We start from the raw sequence: 14,963 nt of genomic DNA, 5'->3' as shown, positions 1-14,963 counted from the left end.
ACTGTTAGCAAAGTAGGAGAAGGACAGAATGACTTCAGTCTGATAAAGATCATCTTGTAAAACCTTGAATAACTTAGTAGTAGCATACTTAATGCTTGATGACTAAATGTGCTTCTTAACATAGGAAGCAAAGCAAGAACATGAACTACCACAAAGGTAGACTCTCGGTAGATTATGTGTAGCCTAGCCAAGCAAAACTACAAAACAGGAAAAAGGAGAGGAAATGCACAATTTAGAATGATATAAAATTTGGAAAGGAATGTGAAAACTACTCAAAAAATACATGATAGCATTTATAAAATATTTTTTAAAAATATATCAAAAACTAAATACAATGAGTGAATTATCAAGGTCAGAGAATGTATATTTCAGTGTAAAGAAATCTATTGTTTTATATACTTGAATATACATGAAATATTCAAAATATTTTCAATAACATCAAAACCATTGAATAGAGAAAATTGAATGCTTTTTTTCAAGACATTTAAGAGAAACATTTAGTGAGAGAAATGAAAGAAAACCTTTATAAATGAAGAGATTGACATATTCATATATGGAAAATGAACTATTATTAAGATGTCTATTAGAAACTGTACTGCCTCTCTCCTAAATTCATATGTTGATGCCTAACGTCAATATGTCAAAATATGACTATATTTGGAGATAGGACCTATTAAGGTATGAAAAACTTAAAACAAGGCCATTAGAGTGGCCCCTAACCCAATCTGACTTATGACCTTATATGAGGAAATTTGAACACACAGAAAGACACCAGAAACGCAGAAAAAAGAACATGTGAAAACAAAGGGAAAAAAGTGCCATCAGCAAGCCAGGAAGAAAGTTCTCAGAGGAATCCAGCCCTGTGGATACCTTGACCTAGGAATCCTAACCTCCAAAACTGAAATATCAATTATTATTGCTTAAGCTGCAGTCTGTGGTGTTATCTAAGCAGCTCTAGTAAAATGATACTGTGTCAGTACACTCTAAATTGATTCTGTTGAATCCTAATCAAAACTGAAGCAAAAGTTGCTTAAAGAAAGTGATTTGCAAAATTATTAATTTTGTACAGAAATGGAGGAATCTATAATACCTGAAAAATGTAAAAAAAATGGAGAATTCACACTACTGATTTTTTTTTTTTTGACAGGCAGAGTGAATAGTGAGAAAGAGAGAGACAGAGAGAAAGGTCTTCCTTTTTGCCGTTGATTCACCCTCCAATGGCCGCTGCGGCCGGCACATCTCGCTGATCCGAAGGCAGGAGCCAGGTGCTTCTCCTGGTTTCCCATGGGGTGCAGGGCCCAAGCACTTGGGCCATCCTCCACTGCCTTCCCGGGCCATAGCAGAGAGCTGGTCTGGAAGAGGGGCAACCAGGATAGAATCCGGCGCCCCGACCGGAACTAGAACCCAGTGTGCTGGTGCCGCAAGGCGGAGGATTAGCCTAGTGAGCCACAGCGCCGGCCACACTACTGATTTTGACTTCTTATAAAGTTACAGTAATTAAGAGAGTTTTATTAGCAAAATGTTGGATAGATGAATCAATAGGAAACAAAAGATCTGCAATAGATTCATTCTTATAGAATCAATTGATTTTCAACAGACACTAAAGCAATTAAATAGTACTAAAGACTCGAAGATATACAAACTTTGTCTCTCAACTTATACTGTATACAAACATCATTTTTTAAGATGTATCACAGGCCTAAATATCTTTATGACTACTAAAATTTCCTTGGATAGGTAAATTTCTTTAGATAGAACATACAAAAATATAAAGCCATAAGCTGAACAGTTGATAATTTTTGCCCAATAAAATTAAAACCTGTACAAACTAGAAACACAATTAAATTAATAGCTAAACCTCAGCTCAAGAGAATATATTTGCAATATGTGTATCTGCCAGAATACTTATTTTCAGAGTATATAAAAAACATTCACACGATAAAAGGACAAATTTCCCATTAAAATTGATAAAAGACTAGAAAATATGATTTACAAAACATATAATTATGTTAATAGATACTTGTAAATTGCTAAAGTACCATTAATTGCAATTACAGATATAATTTAAAACAATAATAGAAGTCCACTATACATACAGTAGAATGGCTTGATTTTTAGTTTATTCACAATATGGTGTAGTGTGTAGAACATCTGGGCCAGGAGTTTAATGCTATGGGCATGTAAAATAGTACAACCTTGTGGGAAAATTTTTTGAGAGTTCAAATTCTTTTTCATCAGGTATGGATAATTGTCCTTCTTTGGAGCAAATTTTACCATTTGTATTCTTTTTATTTCATTTTTGTAGATGATCAAAATTGTGAGTGGTTTTAGTTACACATGTCCACTAAAACATAAATATAATTCCTATCTAAAAATGCCTATCTTAAAAAATTATCAATTTGTACTTTTAATGCCTTTCTAATTGTTTTCAGCTACAGTTCTCTTATTATTCCCTCATTTTCTTTGCATTGTGGTTCTAGAACTAGTTGGTCTCAGTAACACTGCATTTCTGTGAAATTATGTCATTTCAGTGAGGAAGAAGTCTCTAAAAACTTCATCTAATTTTGTCTTCAAATATTTGGACTTGATTTCCATAATACTCTTAGAATATCAGAAAATTCACCAGGTTGAGGTCAGGGGAGAGCACCTGTTTCTGATCCATCTTACTGTTATGGACATCTTGGGATGGCTCAGGTACCTGGGTCCCAGCCTCCCACAGGGGAGACACATGGATAGGGTTCCCAGTTTCTGTTTCAGCCTCACCCTGCCCTGGCTGTTGCAGCATTCAGGTAGTGAACCAACAGGTAGATCTATCTATCTGCCTTTCAAATAAGATGAAATAAACACATTTTCAACACAGAAACATAGAAAGTATATATACCACCTGTTATACTGAGTCTCCATTTATTTATATTTATGCTGTGTATCTCTGAAATTATATTGGTTGAAATTATTCAATATGAATATTTGCGAAGCTATCTAGATCTTGATATAATATCAGCTTTATTTTCATCATAGTGGGAATTTATAGGTGGCTTTTTTAGGTGGAAATGTATACATGAAAGTTGAGGAGCTAGCAAAATAGAATATATAAATCCTTACATCCAAATAAATATATCTTATAATCTATATAAAAATAATGGTTGGGGAGAAATCAAGAGCTGTCAGTTATTAATAGTTATTTTTCTTATTTCTGAACATATATTGATCATGCATGACATTATAAAAAATAATAGAAATCCTACATAATATTTTAAAAATTTAATTAATTTTCTATGCCATTTCCAATTTAACACCAGGTTTTTTTTTTTCATTTCCAATTATCTTTATATACAGAAGATCGATTCAGTATATAATTAGTAAAGATCTCATCAGTTTGTACCAACACAGAAACACAAAGTGTAAAAATACTGTTTCAGTATTAGTTATAGCATCACTGCACATTAGACAACACATTAAGGACAGTTCCCACATGGGATGTAAGTACACAGTGACTTCTGTTGCTGACTTAACAATTTGACACTCCTGTTCATGGCGTCAGTAATCTCCCTAGGCTCTAGTCATGAGTTGCCAGGGCTATGGAAGCCTTTAGAGTTCACTGACTTTGATCTTATTCCAATAGGGTCTGTCTTTAATGTGCTGTACACTCTTATTTAATGCTATAACTAGTACTCCAACAGTATTTTTTTTTTCACTTTGTGTTGCTATATGGGGGCAAACTGTTGAAATCGTTACCTAATATACACTAAACTGATCTTTTGTATATAAAGAGAATTGAAAATGAATCTTGATGTGATTGGAAGGGGAGAGGGAACGGGAAAGGGGAGGGTTGTGGGTGGGAGGGAAGTTTTGGGAGGGGGAAGCCATTGTAACCCATAAGCTGTACTTTGGAAATTTATATTCATTAAATAAAAGTTTAATTAAAAAAATAATAGAAATCAAGGCAAAATTTTAAAAAATTGGTTATTTGTCATCATCTTTACCTGATTTTTTTCCTGTTTCTAAAAATTTCACATGATATTTTACCTACTAAATAATTCAGCTTTTCAGTTAAAAGACATTAGTAGGCTATTGTCAATTTATATGCAATACCAACAATAATAAATGAAAACAGAATTCAACCATGGGGAATTGGTTAGATTATGGTGAATATAAACAATGGAACACTGTTGAAAACATTAAGAATTATGTTTCACCTTCTCAGCATTATTTTTTCAATAGCTGCAATCTTAGTGTGAATACTTTATCAGTGGGCCAGTGAAACACCACACTCACAGTTGCATTGAAAGTCGTCAACAACATTACAACGTTATCCTTTTGGCTTTCCCTGCTGCTTTTCTCTCTCTAGATGTTAGAGAATCTCAAGGCTCAGTCTTCATATCTTTTCCTTTCTCTGTCAAAATTCACTGATTAATAACCTCATGATTCTCATGGCTTTAAATATACCCATACATGGAATACCAGAGTATTTAAACCTTCAACCTGAACATGGACCCTTCACTCTAAATGTTTATCTACAAATGTACACCTTTACACACATGTAAAGGCATCTCAAATTCTCATGGCACAGTAAACTTAGACTTGTCTCCTCCCTAATGTTCAATATCTCAATATATGATGTGCCACCCTATTGGCTGAGGTTCCTAGTTCTCACCTCCTTTTTTTAAATTAAGAATTTATTTTTAAATTTTAGTTTAACATGTAATACACATTTTAAGGCATATAAAACATTTCAGCATATATACATAGCTGAAACCATCTACAACACGCAACTTCCCATTTCTTGTGTTTTCTTTCATTTAGAGCCTCCTTACTTTAAAAATAAACAAAACACATCCTTTCCACTATGAAGTTATCTTGGCTCAATCTTCAAAATATGTATCTAATAGAAACATTTCCTGTCCACTTTTGCACTTAACTTTCATACCATCAAGATATATAGTGTCTCTCCTGTACTCTTTTAATAGCTTCCTAATTAATAACTTTGCTTCTACTCTTGGCCCTTACATTCCACTCTGCACACAGCAGCAAAGTGAATTTTCTTACCATGCTCTATCAGGTCACTGATATCTGATCTAATATGCTCCAATGGAAGAAATCCAAAGGTCAAGAAAATCATATTGATAAATTACACTGCCTGGCTTTAATATTTATTTCTAGAGTCCTATATGGTGTTACTTTTTTATAGTAATCATATCCATATAATCATGTATTGTTTTTACAATGGAAAGAATTCATATATATTTTATTCTCAATAGATTGAAATAAATTGGTTTGGTGAGTCAAGATGGCAAAAATCAGTTAACATCTTATAAAAAGAAAAGAACATTTAGAGAAGATAAAGTAAATGAGAAACAGTTTGTTCCATTGCAAATTACAGATATTTCATTTTTAGCAGAGTGAAATTAACAAGATTATACAGAAATAAAGTATCAAGAGAACACATTATCTTTTATTGTATATGAAAATAATTGCTAAGTTACATGGTTTACTTCAAAATGTCAAAATCCATAATAAATTTTGGGCTGTATTCATAATGCTAAAAAGATAGAAAATATACCTGGGAATATTACTCTTGAGAACAGCCACATTAAAGATAAAAGCTAAATTTCCATGTTTTTAAACTCATACTGTATAGGATACAATTAATGCAGATACTTAATATTTTTCCTATCCCAGTCATTTTCAGTGAATGGAAAATTATGAATAAATTTTGAGATGGTAAGGTTTGTGGGTCCCTATGAACTTACCATAAACTCATAGGCAATTAGTGATGTAAAGAAATTTAGAGTCCATCTGGAACAATTTCTTTCTTGTCAGGAAAAACAAAACAAACAAACAAAAAACAGCCAGACCCAAGGAGCAGAAGCTACTTTTGTAAAGTTGCAGCCAGGAATTAATAAAATAAATGTTTAACATTAGCACTCCGAACAGTTTACCTAGTAATTATTGCTGCACAAGCCATGGTGCTAAACTTCCTAAATTGCCATTATGACTCACACTTTGGCTAAATTCTTACTACATAAACAGAAGGTTTGCAACTAATTGGGATCTAAGGGAATTGTAACCCAAAGATCCAAGATGTGAAGATCAAAAGATGGAAAATAGTATTGATTCATGAATAAGGCCATGTCACTGACTGGTACTCTCTTCTCTAACCTTACTTTGCATTCTGATCCTAGATTAAGTTGCCCAAATCATGCATTACTCAACTGTCGGGTTTTGATAGATGTAGTGAAAGTGCATTTAAAAGAAAAAAAGGATTAGGGGTTGGGGTACCTATTTACTTTTTAGTGAGGGCTCCTATTAGCCTCAAGAGTCTCAAAGGAAGAAGGGATTTTAGGGAACATTTAATGAAATTTGTTCTAGGAAAATTCAGAATATGAGAACCAGCCACCAAAAGTAGAAGGGGCCAGGAGACCAAAAAACAGGGTAGACAACTGCAAGATTATCTAAATTAAGAAATCTCATTACATTTTTGAATAATATACATTCTAAATTTTAAAGTGATTTTATTTTAATTTATTTTTGAGATAGCTTTTTTGGTGTTTTTAATTTAAAAAATTTTAAATTTATTTTTTAAGGAATACAAATTTCATAAGTACAACTTTAGGAATATTAATATTCTTCCCACCATACCTGCCCTCCTACCCACACTCCCACCCCTCCTCCTCTTCCCTCTCCTCTTGCCAGACCCATTCTCCATTAACATTAATTTTCAATTAACTTTATACACAGAAAACCAGCTCTATACTAAATAAAGGTTTCAACAATTTGCACAAACACGTACACACACACACAGTGTTTGAGAACTGGTTTTACAGTTAACTCTCAATACAACTCATTGAGGACAGAGGTCCTACATGAGGAGTTAGCACACAGCGACTCTTGTTGTTAACAATTAACACTCTTATGTATGACTTCTGTGATCACCAGAGGCTCTTGACATGAGCTCTCTAGGCTATGGAAGCCTTTTAGCCCACAAACTCCACCAGTATTTGGACAAGGCCATAAGCAAATTGAAAGTTCTTTCCTCGGGGCCATCAAAGAAGGAGGTACCTTTCTCTGAAGGGAGGAGAAAACTTCCATTTTGACTATGACCCTATCGGAATAAGATCAAAGTCAGTGAACTCTAAAGGCTTCCATAGCCCTGGCAACTCATGACTAGAGCCTAGGGAGATTACTGACGCCATGAACAGGAGTGTCAAATTGTTAAGTCAGCAACAGAAGTCACTGTGTACTTACATCCCATGTGGGAACTGTCCTTAATGTGTTGTCTAATGTGCAGTGATGCTATAACTAATACTGAAACAGTATTTTTACACTTTGTGTTTCTGTGTTGGTACAAACTGATGAGATCTTTACTAATTATATACTGAATCGATCTTCTGTATATAAAGATAATTGGAAATGAAAAAAAAAAAGCCTGGTGTTAAATTGGAAATGGCATAGAAAATTAATTAATTTTAAAAAAATATTATGTAGGATATATGTCTTTAATGTGCTGTACACTCTTATTTAATGCTATAACTAGTACTCCAACAGTATTTTTTTCACTTTGTGTTGCTATATGGGGGCAAACTGTTGAAATCGTTACCTAATATATACTAAACTGATCTTCTGTATATAAAGAGAATTGAAAATGAATCTTGAAATGAATGGAAGGGGAGAGGGAGCGGGAAAGGGGAGGCTTGCAGGTGGGAGGGAAGTTATGGGAGGGGGAAGCCATTGTAACCCATAAGCAGTACTTTGGAAATTTATATTCATTAAATAAAAGTTTAATAAATGAAAAAAAAAAAGAAAGTTCTTTCCTCCCTTTAGAGAAAAGTACATCCTTCTTTGATGGCCACTTCTTTCCATTGGGGCCTTACTCATAGAGATCCTTCATGTACAACATTTTTTGTCACAGTGTCTTGGCTTTCCATTCCTGAAATGCCCTCATGGGCTTTTCAGCCAGACCAGGAAGCCTTAAGTGCTGATTCTGAGGTCAGAGTATTACTTAAAGTGATTGTCATTCTGTGAGTCTGTTGTGTGGACTGCTTCCAATGTTGGACATTCTCTCTTTTTTAATTCTACCTATTATTATTGTCAGATACTTGATCCTATAGCATATTTTTAAAATGATTTATTTATTTATTAGAAAGTCAGAGTCACACAGAGAGAGGAGAGGCAGAGAGAGAGAGAGAGAGGTCTTCCATCTGATGGTTCACTCCCCAATTGGCTGTGATGGCCAGAACTGCACCGATCCAAAGCCAGGAGCCAGGAGCTTCATCTTGGTCTCCCACGTGGGTGCTGGGGCTCAAGGACTTGGACCATCTTCTACTGCTTTCCCAGGCCACAGCAGAGAGCTGGATTGGAAGTGGAGCAGCCAGGTCTTGAACTAGTGCCCATATGGGATGCCGGTGCTTCAGGCCAGGGCATTAACCCACTATGCCACAGCGCCAGCCACCCTATAGCGTATTTTTAATTTATATTATAGTCAAAGGCTTAGTGCTGCACTAAATAAAAAGTTTAACAAGTTAAAAGTAGAAAGACCATAGTTCAGTAGGAAGGTAGGCAAGGCTTATAAACAATAATCAGATGAAAAGATGTCAACTTCCTTCATACACAGTTAATTTTCAAAATATCTTCTAATAACTTCTCCCAATGATACTGATATATGAATTTATTTATCCTCACAGTATACACAAACACACTTGAGGAGTGTGTGTGAAGAGTTAAGTAACCTCTCAATTGAAATATGAATAGGACACACTCCCAAAGGGTAAATTAATAGTAATTTTTTTTATTTGACAGATAGAGTTAGATAGTGAGGGAGAGAGACAGAGAGAAAGGCCTTCCTTCCATTGGTTCACCCCCCTAAATGGCTGCTACAGCCGGCGCACTGCGCCGATCCGAAGCCAGGAGCCAGGTACTTCTTCCTGGTATCCCATACAGGTGCAGGGGCCCAAGCACTTGGGCTATCTTCCACTGCCCTCCCAGGTCACAGCAGAGAGCTGGACTGGAAGAGGAGCAACCGGGACTAGAACCTGGTGCCCATATGGGATATCGGTGCCACAGGTGGAGGATTAACCAAGTGAGCCACGGCACCAGCTCCAATTAATAGTAATTTTATTATATATGACTTATAAAAATTTACTTCATGTCAGGCTTTGTGCAAAAACATTTTGTATCTCTTATTTCAGGTTTCTACTCAGTAAGTTTATGAGTTGACGTACAATCCCAGTATCTGAGAAGAAAAGTTAAATAGCTCTCCCAAAGTTACACATCTAGCAATGGCAGAGGAACTTAATTTTACTATCTTGTTTCTGTACCCCAACACTTCCCTGTATTAATACAATATTCTATTAACAGTCTGAGAAGGAATTGGCTTCTATTAGCTACCCCACACTACATACTTATCTTGAGCTTACTGCTAATTTTAAGACAAAAACAAAATAAAACAGCAAGAAATGAAAATAATGTGTATAGAATTTTAAGAAAAACACATTCCCTGCCACCTCTATACTTATCCTGATTTGAACCCTTCCCACGCCATTTGCAGGGAAGTGGCTTAGAAGCAAAATCGCCAGGATGTGAACAGGTGCCCGTGTGGGATGTTTGTGTTGCAGGCAGCTGCGGTACCCACTGTATCACAGTACCGGCCCCTACTGTCACTTATTTTGTAAAGTTTATTTTAATGTTATTTCTAATTGAAATATAAAATATATTTATAAATAGATATAAATATATATAAATACAAATATATATATAAATATACATTTATGGGGTACTATGTGGTGTTTTTATAAATGTATATTGTATCATGTTCAAATCAAGATAGGTGTATCTATTTCCTCCAAAATGTATCATTTTTATGGTAAAAACCTTCAAAAATTCCTTTTAATGGCCTTTAAAAGTAGAATACGATGTGTTATCATTATCCGTATTCACCCTACTGTACTGCAACTTCTAATGATAACTTAGTGTCTTGGATCAAATATCCCTATCCCCCTCCCTTCCCCCTCCTCTTTCTAGCCTGTGGTAGCCACTTCTATACTCTCAATTTCTAGATCATGCAGTAGTTGTCTTTCCATGCTAGGCTTAATTTGCTTAATATTGTGGTTACACTTTGAGGTCTGTGGTTGCAAGTACCAAGATTTAATTCTTTTTATGGCTGACCAGTATTTCGTTGTGGATATGCACTACGCTTTTGTGTCCAGTCATCAGTGAGTGGAACGTTAGGTTGTTTCCATTTCCCGTTTCCCCACTTCTGTGAATACTCCTGCAATAAACATGGGTATTCAAATGTCTTTTGGACAGACCGATTTCATTTCCTTTGGTTATATACCCAGTAGTGGGATTGGTGTGTTATCATAAATTTTGCTAATAAGTCAAAAGAATTTAAGATGAAAAACATCAATATTCCATTAATCTATCTTCAGATTACTGTTTTGATTTGATACATTTTCTATTTGACATTTCCATGGCTATCATTTTATATGAACTACTCAAAGCTCTAGTAAAAAAATATTTTGATAGAACTTTTCAAACGATTCTAAAATTCTTACATTTGAATTTATATTAATCTCTACAATCTGGTATATTTTTCAAAGTACATGAATTAATTGTTTAAACAGAATACTGCCTCATTTTACAATTGTTCAAGTTTTAACCCCACCATAGAGAAGGAGTTTCTATTTTTCAGTGTCACGCATTTTGTTTTTATAAAGGATCATCTGCCCAAGTACAACTGTTTCTGTTAGCAGACACAAGGGGTCCATTCTCTTGAGGTATCACCAAATAGTCAGCTTCAAACAGGAGTTGTTCAGAGGAAAGTTTACTTACTTGTAACAAGTAAAGGAAACACTGTAAAGGTTCCCTAAGGAAACTACTTCCAAGAAGCTGTATGCTAGGGTTTGCTTTCTTTTTGAGAGGCAGAGAGAGGGGGAGAAGTGATAGAGAAAAAGAAAGAGGGTGGGGTGGGTATGGAGGGAGGCAGGGAAGAAGGTAAGGCAGGAGATCAGGAAGAGAGAACTTCCATCCACTGGTTACTGGTTTACTTTTCAACTGTCTTCAATAGTTGGGCTGGGCAAGGCCAAAGCTTGAAGCCAACTGGGGGACCCCTGGCCCTGTAACTCTTCTCTCAAAGATAGCTAGAAAGAATTAGGTTTGCTCTGAGCCCTCCACTTCCGGGAACTGCTTGGACACTCCTTTTTGTTAAGTCCTTCTGCTTACAGCATGCATACTGGTTGTACCCCAACTATAATTCTAAGTGCTTAGACCCTAACGAGTCATTCTTGGTCCCACAGTGGGGGCCAGGGTTACTCAGTTACTCATCTGTGCCAATTCTGTTCACCTCCCCAGGTTACTGGAGAGCAACAGCCAACAAAGTCACCTGCCTTTGCACCTTTCTGTCATCCTTCTCACATTCTGCCCTGGAAAACTTGTTGAAAACCTTAAAGGAAATCTCTGCCAACAAAAAAGCCTTGGTCTCAGAACCTACAATTTCTGATGCTTTCTCTGGATATCTGTGCACTTGGGGACGTTAGGCAGGTGTCCAAAACTACCTGACCTCTTCAGACATCAGGTTTCCAAAAAGTACATCATCCACGACATTCTCCTAGATTCCCTAGGAAGGCAGACAGGCCTTGCTCTGACTTTTTTAGTATCTCTCTCATCTTGCTCCAATGGAAGGGAGCATCAGGGCTGCTTATTTCTTGCCTGGGTCTTATCAATATCATCCTATAATTCTGATTTTTTAAGTACTTTGATTAAATAGGACTCCCAACTTAGGGGTGTTGGAATTGATACCTCAGCTCACCTCCACACCAGGTTGTCAGATTGATTGATGTGCTGCTTGTCAGCCTTTTCCCTAGCCCTTGCTATTACAGCTGACTTCCTCCACTGGAGATAAGCATGCTTATCTCCAAGGTGGGTTGTACATTATAAAATACTCCTAATCAGTGACAGGAATGCCTCAGGATTGACTCTCAGTTCTATAACATACGCCATACAATTATACAAACCATAGGTGGAGAATGACAGAATGGCAAAGGCACTTTTACAACCTTCCTTCCCCATCTGCAACCTGCTGGAGGGTAACTTGCTTCCCATAGGCTTACAGAGAGTCCTGTGCAGGGGAATGTTGGTCTTGTTGTTAGCAAGGGCATGATGTGGTGCCAAGTATGTTGCTGTCATAGTTGGAGGAATAGTCATAGAGCCAGGGGATTTGGGTAGCGATTTTTGTAGATCCTCTTTCAAGCTACTCTTTTTTCCCAATTAAGGAGCTTTCAGAAGAATTAGACATTATTTCTCATTCAATTTTTCTCTTCATCTTAGAACACCCAAAGAACCAAATGTTAAAGGCACAGAAAGTTGCACATTCCATTGAGGTAAGGATGGTACCCTATAGAGGAACAGTACTTCAATGTACTGATGGGAAAAAAGATATCGACAACTGGGCAGACACAGAAAACTAACAAAGCTTGCAATGTATGAACAAGGAAGAGTACAATTCCAGACAGAATACCAGAAAGTAGTGGAGATGTGAACCAAGACATTACAATTTATATCAATACTAAAATGTGAATTTCCCTGTTGCCTTTTTCCTGTACAGATTTCTAAACTGGAATAACACATCTGTGAAATGTAGAAGGACAAGCAAGTCACCCAAAAACCCAGCCTAGAGATTTCTCAGACTGTTCCTTTTGCAATTCTCCATCTCCAGACCAAAATCTGAACATTTATTTGGTGTCTAAGAGAAGACTCTCCCTTGGTAGGCTCCTTGGTAGCCTCTTGTACTGCCTTTCACTTTTATCAACTCTTAGACACCTATAAGGCCAGCATTCCTAGATTACTCTTTCATTCCATGAAGTTCTAGACAGAAAAGGAACTATGTGACCACTTCACCTCTTGTATCTTCAATAATGCAATTTGGGATAGCTAGGCACTAGAAAAAAATTTCCCTTCTGCCAACAGAGCAAACCCTGAATGAGCCAAAGCTGCTAACAGCTTCACCCTTAGTTCCCAGTCATCCCAGTCCTAAACTAAGGGCAGTCTTATCTTTGTCACCAATTTTGTTAGCAGACACATGGAGTTTGTATATTTGGAGTGTCATGAAATAATCAGCCTCAAGTGACAGTTGCTCAGATGAAAGCTTTGTTTAGCTGTAAAAACTAAAGGAGATAGCAAAATGATATAATTCTCTAAACAAATCACCTTCTGGAGAAGCAATTTGCTAGGGTTTTTACAGCAAGTGTTAGAGAATTGTCCAGGATGGAGAAAATGGGATGCTGGATGACCTTTCTTACTTGCAATACGTGTGTTATACTTGTTGCTTCAAAAAGATGACTCGGGCTGGCTTCTTGCGGCTTTCCTTCTTTGTTGTGGGCTAACCCCCAGAGTACTAGGTTTCAAGATAAGCTTTCCTGGAACATCCTTTGAAATCCAAACTCAAGGGAGTAAACGGCTTCAGATTCACTTGTCCATGCTCCCGTGCCTCAGCTTTTGCCTAAATTCTGAATACTTTGGTACATTTTCAACTGTATATAAGCCAGGCATTTTCCATGTTATATTCTGTATATACTAGCAGGAAGAAGGAACTCACCAGAAACTGTGCCTATTTTGCAGGAAAATTATGTTTTCTTCACCTCAAATATGAATGACAATGCAGTCAAAAAACAAAGACCCATTCCCAATGAGCAGTATCTACCAAGAAGCTTTACCCAAGTAGAGTGACCACATGGAACAATGGTTTTTTAGTTCCACAAAGCTCATGATAAATATGACCAAAATGAACAGGCTTCCATGTAAAAGAGAAGAGGTCTGTTGGTTGAGTGGACTGTTAATACATTAGTGAAATTTATGACATTCATGATTTATTTCATTGACAGGACTTAGAATGAGATTCATTTATCATTATTCCCGATTCATCCATCATTAGCATATTGCCCCAAGCATTTAGCCTCCTGCTACCACTTTTAAGTTTTTATTGTAATAATTATATTGAAGAAAAAATATATTATGAATGTGGTTAATCTTATTGGAAATAAATAAAATTATTGTTTCATAGGGAGTAATTTCTTATATACCACAAATGAGAATATTTCATATTGCTCTATCTAGTATCTTCCCCAAATTACCTGGTTTGGAAAGACAATTAGTTTTAATTCTATAGTAATACATTTTTCTTCCAAAAGAAGGATCATAATAAAGTCCATAGCTAAAATGGTTAAATTTTAAATAAGGTCAATAAGATGTCAAATATTTTATCAGATAAGAAAAATCCTAACACACATGCATGCTCACACTAACATATATGCACACACAGAAATTTAGAGATGTTCGATTAGGGTAATTGCAGATTGGCCTCAAAACTTTTCTACTTCTTCAAAGTCTAAGACTTTGAAAAACTCACTGTGAATTTGGAATAGTTCAATGAGACCATCTCACCAATAGAAACGGATCAAGATGCAGAAATCATAGAATAATAGCATCAGGAAACCTGGCCATAATCTGTTCAGATCAAATCCTCAAAAAACTGAGCAGAGAAGAAATTTGGGCAGGATTTAAGAAGCTGGGGTGATTGTGTGAAGACCATGTGGATGTGTCAATGGAGTTTCTATCTTATCTTTTAAAGAATGGAAGAGTGACCAATTTTATGCTGGGAAATAAATGATCAACTTAATGAGATGCACAACTTAAAGAGAAATCAGCATAACAGTTAATCAGAAGGGACAGGAAACCAGAAATGGTTAGGCCATCAAAATAGTTCACACAAAACTTTTATACTTCCTATAAGCTTCAAGAACAAATATGATAAATACATGACTTATAGATAAATACAAAACTTACAGATTTTTAGTCTTTACTACTTAGAAAGCTATCCTTAAGATTTTTATTCAATGTTTTAGGTCATAATTTCTGACACTATTGCTACATGACAGCAATGATAAGATCAAAACATGCCTATTTCCACAATC

The sequence above is a fragment of the Lepus europaeus genome, chromosome 20 (genome assembly GCF_033115175.1).
Source record: "Lepus europaeus isolate LE1 chromosome 20, mLepTim1.pri, whole genome shotgun sequence".
NCBI lineage: Eukaryota > Metazoa > Chordata > Mammalia > Lagomorpha > Leporidae > Lepus > Lepus europaeus.
This window is presented reverse-complemented; position numbering follows the sequence as displayed.